This window comes from Ochotona princeps, unplaced genomic scaffold (genome assembly GCF_030435755.1).
Source record: "Ochotona princeps isolate mOchPri1 unplaced genomic scaffold, mOchPri1.hap1 HAP1_SCAFFOLD_4496, whole genome shotgun sequence".
In the NCBI taxonomy this organism is placed as follows: domain Eukaryota; kingdom Metazoa; phylum Chordata; class Mammalia; order Lagomorpha; family Ochotonidae; genus Ochotona; species Ochotona princeps.
The window spans coordinates 22,968-32,201 of NW_026698283.1; positions in this window are offsets into that span (position 1 = coordinate 22,968).

Consider the following 9,234-nt stretch of genomic DNA (forward strand, 5'->3'; position numbering starts at 1 on the left):
GTGAACAACCAGGCAAACGATTTCCAAACAAAAGCTACGCATGGCGGGTCCGCAGATCGGAACGCAGACGCAACGAGAAGTGGCCTGAAATGTAACGCAAGGGGACGAAAACGGACCTGATGCACCACATCACTTACAGAAAGCGGACGAGCTCTCAAGTATCTGTCAAGATGTCTGCTAGCTGGAGACACTGACGCGAAGGCCTGGACTATTTACGAGTAGGACCGCCAGGGAATGAAAGGTGGTTAAGCAGAAGGTAGACACCCTCTGTCGTGTAGATCTTTGCAAAAGCAGCGCTCTACACTAACACGCGTTTCTACAGTCGGCCACAACAGTGACTCTCGAGCAACACAAGGAATGCATTACGAAGACGACTAGGGAAGGGCGTCGTGCCGTGAAGAGTGACTAAATCCGCCCGTTGGAAGTGTTGTCAGAGATTACATGAGACAGAAGCACACTCCTCTGATGTATTGCTACTACTCAAAGAAAGGAACAGCACATGCCACAAGATATGAACAATGCTGGTGACGACAAAGATCGTGTACCATGCATTGCCACGGACGCTCTCTCGGCCTCAGTTGCAATGCATCCCCAGTGATCGGCATTTGCAGATGTCTCCGGGAAGGAGACCGCGGGTGCAGCTCCTGACTCAGCTGTAAGTAAAAGTGCTTAGTGAGCTGCTTACCCTGGGACACTGCGGCAGCGGCACACATTGCAAACCGCGCTTTCCGCCACCTTTAAATCTAGCCGGCTATCCGCTACAAGGAGTCCCCTGTACGATCCGAGGAAGGAGAGACATGGCGAGAGAAACGCATAACATGAAATTATTTGCGTACCAGTTCCATACCCTTACACAGACGTACTCTCAAAAACACTATGCGTAAACATGCTAGATACAGCTTCGACACATACTGAAGGTGGCAATGTAAAAGCAGGCAGCAAAGCCGAGAACGAGACGCACCTCACTGGTATAGAGTGATACTCGACAATTCCGCTAGATTCGCCTATTAATCCAATGTATTCCTTCGATAATCCACCACATCCATTTTAAAAGCACGAAATTTAATCTTCATTATTATCGCAGCTTGCATACGTCGTGTACAACGCATATGGATCAGGACTCGGGGGATTCCGCATGAAACCCCAATGATGAAGCCAAATATCCGTGCACAAACACTCGTTTTTCGAATGCAGACCAGGACCCGAATATCTGTTCAAAAACAAGTCCGCTCAAGAATCATGGGAGCGACGGAAACACACCCCCCGCGGCGCAGTTTGAAAGCTGCTGTCGATGGACGTCGCATTGTATATGAGCGAGCGAGGGAACCGGCCTGCAGGGAAAAAGGAAAACACGGTGGTGTGATTCGCGCAAACACTTGAGATGTATCCAATTAGTGTAGCTCTTGTCTACATGTGAGAGAGGCTCATCAGCTAAAAGAGTTTGTCGCGACACGGTACCGGATTTTATTGCCTATAGTTTGCTCCCACGGGCCGTCGATTGACAGCAGGTGACGGGAGCGTCAAAAGTAATACATATTTCATGCAGAGAGGGTAATGAAACTAATGATTACGCTATATTTAGTAAAAGCTGGGATACAGTCGGAGCGATGCATTCACGAGTGGACCCGCTGTTTCGCTGGGAAAGCTGCCACGACTACCGCACCTGCAACAAGGCGGAAGTGGAGGTGGATGCCCCAACGAATTCCACTTCACAGAGACACGCGCAGCGCATGTTTTTATAACTTTTTTCTTCGGCGCTGCTGTACCTGCGGAGATAAGACTCTTTCTAGCGTTTGCATCCCCAAGTCTTACAACCTACGCACACGCATAGTGTGGATGGATGCTCGCAGCAACACACGCGAATTTCCACCCAGAGGATACTAGCTACAACAGCCTTGCCGGCGGGGCAATATCACTGTTGGACACGGTGGGAATAGACAGGCTTTTTGGATCCACTAGTCTGCCGATAGATCAGTCATACCCGACCTGTGTCCTTTGGCTCAATTGAAAGAACGTTCCTGTGTCACGGGCGAGTGCAAGGCTGCAGCCGGCCTCTTGCGCTTGGCGACAGAAAACGTCGTGCGCGGGCAGCTGCTGGTGAACCTGCTCCCATAGACAGCAGATACGCCGCACCTGCACCTAAAGACAGCAAATCTGTCGGTAATATAGCAGATACGCAATCCAAGAATCTCCCTTGCGTTCCGGTTCATATTCCGGCGGAAACGTACCTATGCTTACGAAGATACCGCCCCGCATTCTACGAGGTATCCATAGAAAAAGTGGTAAAACGGTCGTCAACGTGATCTATCGTCCTAGATGAGAACTGAACAATTCACGGGAGAAAACGATACGGTCATTGTGAACAGGCAAGTCACTCGAGCTTCTGCATTGTAGTTTGGATAAAGCAGATCTTTCAGTCGACAGCTAGCACAATCGCGTCCACGCTCTTCCCTGCAGAGACAGTCGTCGGTGGTCAGAACTTATGTGACAGCGAAACGGGGGCTAATACCCGCGTGAGACAGCAACTCACCACCCGGAGGTTTTTTTTTCTTTCCAGCGTGGCATTCGAAAGAGGCTTTCGAGGCGATGTGCAGGCACAGCACCGCGCAAGCCCACACAAACGATACCGTGTGGGTGAGAAGCCACGAGTCGTACCAATCCAAGCGTAACGTATCCTTTATCTTGTTTTTTAGGACTGGGACCCAAGGGGGGCCTTTCTGCCGTCGTAGCGGTTTCATATTCGGATTCGCGGCAAACTTTAAGAGCCAGAATTGGTGCGCCAGCAGGGACTCAGCTCTTGCACGACTACCACAGAATGTAATGCGACTTGATGCCAGAACCCCGTTGCTGCTGTGGCATTATGTCATATTGTTTGCTGTACCCTATGTGCATAACATGGCGCCCTTCTTTTGGGAAATCAGCTCACTGGTCCTTGCACATGACCAGACTTACGATGTATCCGCCCGTAGAGCTGGAGACAACAACATACCGAATACTTCCTTGGTCCGCTCAGAGATCTACGTACGGCTCAACTGCCCTACTGCGTTGCCGAGTGCCCCCAACGTAACGATGCCGGTAGCTGAACAGCGTCTTGATGCCTCCATATATACTCTGCACCTTGCCTCTACACTGAAGTATCGATAAATTATCCGAAGGCGAGGCGGGCCCGCCTGTGTACTCGGTTCGATTTGAAAACAATTGGAGCCAAATGCCCCATATCCTTCGCAAGCATTAGTGCGTTAAATACATGTTCTTCGACCGCGTAGCATAGTCACATGAACTAATGCAGAGAATCCGGCTTCCGAGGTCAAATCATGCGCTGAGGGCGCCCGCGATCTGGCCTGTTATTATCGTGAAGCTGACGTGCTTCAAAAGGTAAGCTGAAGCTGAGGCAGTTGTACGCCGTAGCCCTCAGATTTTGCTAGTACCAGAAACTTCATTAAAATCTATATCGATTTTCAGCTAGAATGGTTTCACGTGGAGTGTCACACCACGGCGGCGGCTCTACATGACTGAGAGCGTGTACCGGCACGGTGTAACATAGCCGCTTGAAGACTAATCATCAAGCCGTCTCACGTCGATGCTTTCAAAAGTTAGGTACAGCGATGCCTGTGCTCAATCTTACCGGAGCCAGGATTAGCCATCACACTTCTTCGAGGCTATTTCACCCTACCTTCTCACCCATACCTCTGCGCGCGTGTGCTATTCTGAGTGTACTGTCTTCGATCTCGTTCCACTCGCTGGCTACTGCAGTCCCTATCCATCTCTGAAGCTGAGCCTACCGTCCCTGATGCCAACAATCAGATATCAGCTGGACATCTCTATCGTCTTCATATGCACCCTGTGACTAGGATCTCTGCTCCATCTCTTCCCCAGTAGGAAAGCTGAAGTAGCGACCCACTTGTACATGCCTGTGTCGTGCAACTTGTTAATATTCCAAAGCAGATGCAGTAGAGGCTCTGCGGCAAGATGGGTGTGGATCATTCGCGCGTTCAAAGATCTCTACTTCGAAATAGAAAATAAATCAACGACGCGAACGATTGTCAGTGTACGCATGTCTGCGTTGCTGAAGCAGAGTGGTGACAACCACTGTAAGCAACCGTGTCAGCAAGAGGCGCAGTGAGACAGATGAGCGTCTGTAGACCGGAACCGGATTTTATCAGGTTAGATTGGCAACTAGACGAGGAAATTGTGCTACGGCTGATACAGGGTGATGAAATATACGGCAAACAATAGAGTGGATGGCGTATCAGATTATCTGTCTACATCAACGACCACAAAAGAGACCGTATATGTAGACGCAGAAATGAGGTGTCGTGACGGCAGGCGGTATCGAAGGACGTCTGCTAGAAACCTGGTGCTCGTGCTCATACTTTGAGATTCACTCAAAGAGCCGAGCAGTCATAGCGTGACGCGTGGAAGCCATGTCCCCGCGAATGTTATGTTACATACCTAGGCACCTGTCACAGGAGCGCAGCAGCGTCTATACATTGGATGAAACACTTACTTAACACTAGTGTTGAGTTTGGCAGCACCAGAAGGTGCAGCGCAACCCCCGGAAACCAAATTCTTACCAGTTGCTGCTGCCGCCGAAGGCGCGTGCCCCCTAAGCGGGTTCACCCCTTTGGTTGCAGTTTGGGGCGAGAAGGAGCCACGCAGTTGCTGATAGTGCAGGAATTTGAATTATTTAAATATATCTGCTGTCCTACTGCACTCATATTTTACCGTGTGAACTGTCGCACACTTTTAAGAGAGACACTCTAACATGAGCGTCTGTAGTCAACAAAGCGAGTAGAGAGAAGCATTGTGCACCTACCTGCCTTTCACCCAGCAAGACACTGATTCAGTTGAACGACACTTCAAGAATTGATATGGGACGGACTCCGTATACATCAATGTGACTCCCAAAAGAGTGGTACTGAGGGGTGTGGATGTCTATTTACACAACTGCAGCTGCTCAGCCCTGGTGGTGCAGTACGCAATCTGCAACCATGGTCAGGCAGCCGCAACCCTGAATCATACTTCAATGGAAAGAAGGAACACGCTGGCAAGGGACTGGCCCTCTACAGCGGCTTTGCAGAATACCAAGGAATGCACAACTGTTCGCCAGGAAGGGGCAAGCTCCCATATGTAGTGGAAAGCCTGAGCAAACGCGACCTCAGGCCAAGAAAGCGTCTTGGGCTGAGATAAGCACACAGTTGTGTGGTCACGACGGTCACTGGAAGGTTCGCGCCTCTCTGCCTTCAAGGTGTCTGCGGGGCAGAGCGGCTTTTATAAGCCTGATGCAGCGTCTACATGAGTGGTGAGCTCCGTATCTTAAATACTCACATTAAAATTAGAAACTGTTCTGGAGAGGGAATCTGTCACTGCAGTCACACGAAAGTCACCCCTAAAATTTGTAAGACTTCTTACGGCGAAGTGCGCAAATGTGTTTAGGGGCATTCGCCAACAGCCCATACTGTTTTATGTGTGTCCAGCAGAATATATTACCGGTGTCAAAGTCTTTGTCGCACCGTCCCCCCTCCTTCTAAACGTGCGTGGGCTGGACGCGCACTTTCTGGTAACATCTAGTAGTTTGTTTCGTTCTGACCTTGTCTACAAGCATATCGTGACTACTGCTCTCCGGATTCTTCTAATTAGTTTCACCGACTAGTACCCACGCACAAAGCTGGGCAGGCGTGGCGCTATTTTCAGTTTGTCGGCAAAAACAGACCAGAAGTATGTACACGTATACTGAAGTATTAAGGTAGCAGTCTGTTCTTGAGCGTACCTCTGCGGTGCCTGCGGCCGCGACAGCCCAGACTTGCGCACAAGTGTCTCAAGACATGTACACACACGGCCGGGAGAACAGTGCATCGAGGACCCTGTTAGCTTGCACATCGGCAGTTACTCTATTTAGTTGGTATACTTGCCGCTGCGCACAGATGCGCATGTGCTCTGGCTAGCAACATGTCCTAGTTACAAGCATTCGTGCGTGGCCTATAGGCACGTCTGCGGCTGCCTGTGTGCAAGGTATGTGTACATGCATTTTCTTCGGGGTGCGTGAAACTCGAGCTGTTTGGCCGAGGTGTAGGACAACGCTACGGTGAAGACTCCCTTTGGACGGTAGATTATTATTTCTTAGCCGTTAGATCGGAAGAAGGTGGAATCGTGTGGGCGCTTCCACTATGCTAGCGGTGCGCTCTCGTCGCGGCAACCACTTGCAGCCGTAATGGGGTCGTCGCTCCCAGTGAGGAAGCCTTTCTTCGCGACCTTTTAAGTTCGTGCTACGTCGTTGAGAACGAATGTTTAGTACATCTGCTCTGTTTTCAGTACCTGTTCCTCCTAAAGTTTTGGTTTTTTTGGAATATGGCGAGATTCTACAGTTGGCGCTGGATAGTCAAACTCGTTCCGTGCCGCCCTCCGACGGCGAAGCGGGACAGGGGTACAGTTCGGCAGCGTGAGCTTTTCCTGTGTACTTCCTGTCTTCTACTCTCCTGAGGCCTACCTGCTTGTGCAATGCTTCAGTTGCCTCCTGTATCTCCTCCAGGGACGCTGCGTCTCTCTTGTACTCGGAGTGTCGTCCTTGTCTCTTTCGATCCAACTCAAATGATAATGTACTGCTAGTACTTGGCGCACCTCTGACCGTCACTAGTATGGTAATCGTTCGCGCCCGCCCCCTTGATCAACCCTCACACGTGTCATTACTCGCCAGTGTCTCTTCAAGTGTTCTCTACCAGCCACGACTTCACGTATTCTTGCGTTGTCTGTCGGCCTCTAGCGCCCCCGACTACAACTACCCGCTCTCCCGCCTTTATGGGTTGGACTGAAGCTCTAAGTACTCGAGGTTCCTCATTACATTCGCGAGATCTAGCACAGACCCACTCTTGAATCCCCCGGCGTCGCTCACGCACAGTCACCATCTGGGTTAATTCGATTGACCCCCTCTCGTCAGCATCCTGCTTTTCTTTCCTGATAGTGTGTACTTTTCCCCTCCTCATGCCCCAGAAGATCGTGGGCTAACAGCGTTCCTCACTTTGAAGCTTTCTCAATAATTTCAGAGCGCCGGGGGGTGCTATGACTAGCGTGGTGTGTCTTCTCGAGGAACACAGCTTCCTGTGGCTCTTTACAAACTTATGTAGCCTGAAGACTGTCCACAGAGGAGATTTCTTTCTCCCCAGCAAATGTGCGGTTACAGTCTCTGATACGGCTTCTGTAGTCCCCTGCCGGCTGATACTGTCGGACTTTCCTGCCTATCGTTGTTGAAGCGCTTCAAAGCTGTGGTAGCAACGGCAGATCTGGGACCTCATCACAGTTGCTGCCATCACAAGGGTGTCCAGCGGGGGTGTGAGTATGTCTGTACGTGCGTGAGTCCATGGCACGAATTCGTACGCGTTTTCCTCCCAGAAGGGTTGATGAGATCATGCATCAGTAACCTCTGTGCATGCTTCCGGCGTATGTACCGTGCACTCATTTGAGATACAATAATCACTGACCAGTATGGTATCATCAGTACATCTATATATACATCCACGCGCTCAAGTGAAAATTGACTGGCATACACACCACCTCGAACACGTTTGGTGCCCGAATGCAGGCTGGAGCACTACACTGTAACCGTCAATTTCGAGTCAGGAACCTCGCTGACTCGTTCCAGGCGCATTAAAGACACCCGACGAAACTATGCCTTGCTTGTAGAGGGCCAGCAATTTCTGATATAGGATGAATAGAAGGAAATATATAGCGCTCCAGGTAGACGTAGGGGCAGCTCAATTGTTCAGAAGGTTAATCAAAAAAACATATTGACGCATCAACTGAAGATAGAGGGAGCTTCACGCTTAAACACAACCCCTTAGAAAAGGTACAGGATTCCCGTGATCACCCGCGACACTTTTGTTAAACTGACCGACATGCTCCGTGGTGGCGATAGAGTTAAAAACTACAGTTGAGAGTTTGGTGGTTCCAGTCTCAGATGCGAGCAAAGGCCGTATTCGAGTGCGGGCTCGGCACAAAAGAGCCCAGTTTTCTTTTGACATCTCAGTGTCAAGAGAGGTCACGGGTGTCGGACAAAGATGCTTTTGAAATAACGACATCGACGACGCAGCAGAGCCTGCTCAATCATCTCATCTGTTCTCCCTCGGACCTTTCTCCTTGGCATGATGCACATATCAGGAAAAGGAGGGCATATATACAGAGAAAGAGCTGATTACCCGAAAAACGAGAAGTGGACATCAGATTAGGCGATAACAACGAAAGTATGAACATGTTTTAGAAGTATGAAAGTTGCAGAGGGCAAAAAAGGAATATCTGCCGCTGCCGCTGCCCCTGCAAAAAATCATTCTATCCCGTGCTACTCCCGACAAAAACTCCCGCGCTTTCTGTGCGTTCTTGCGCCACTCGAGAGAGAAAAAGGCTCTTGGACGGAAGCAGTAAGAGAACGGCTTGCACGAATGCTCACATCGCCACATCCACACCCTGCCCTAACGATGAACGTCTATTTGTGCTAGAGTACTGCACTCGAACGTCATCACTGTAGCGGTGCCAGAGCATACCGCTACTGCTAGATAATGTTTTCTACCCTTCTCTTTCGCTCCTCCTGTCTCCTGGTCTGCAGAACTCTGTGTTGTCCTTTTCGCTACTCAGCATAGCCGTGCTCCCACATTTGTGCGCCCCTCGCGGTGAAGACGTAGCTTCTAACGGAGCTAAGAGTAGTAGCCGCTCGCGTGCTTACAAATGCATAACTCCTCTTGAACAGGAAAAACGTACTTTCTTCCGGAAATGCATCCTGGAATGCGTACACAATTACTTCACGAGTTCGTAAATCAAGTAAATACGCTGACATAGGAATTCCCTCGGATGTGGTTCGCACTTTCAGAGGCGGTCCGTCTCAATGAATGCCTCTGTACCACTACAAATATCTATATAGTTACATATATGTATATGACCACCTCGACGTCCTTGTGGCTCTGCAACGCCACGCGTGTCCATTTAATCTGCAGCTGCACACATACTTCTATATACGTAGAGTACATAAATATATATAGTATTATTATATACCTCTGCCTATGAAAGCAACGCTGGAATTTCTTTGCGGCTTCGCGGCGACCACCCGGCATCTGTCATTACCTCTCCATATATAATACGCGTATATAGAAATGTGTTTGTAGGCGTTCCTAGACTAGAGGATTATCCGACAACTATGAGGAATCTCCTATAAATCGGGGGGGGAGGTGTAGCCGTACAGAACATCGAACT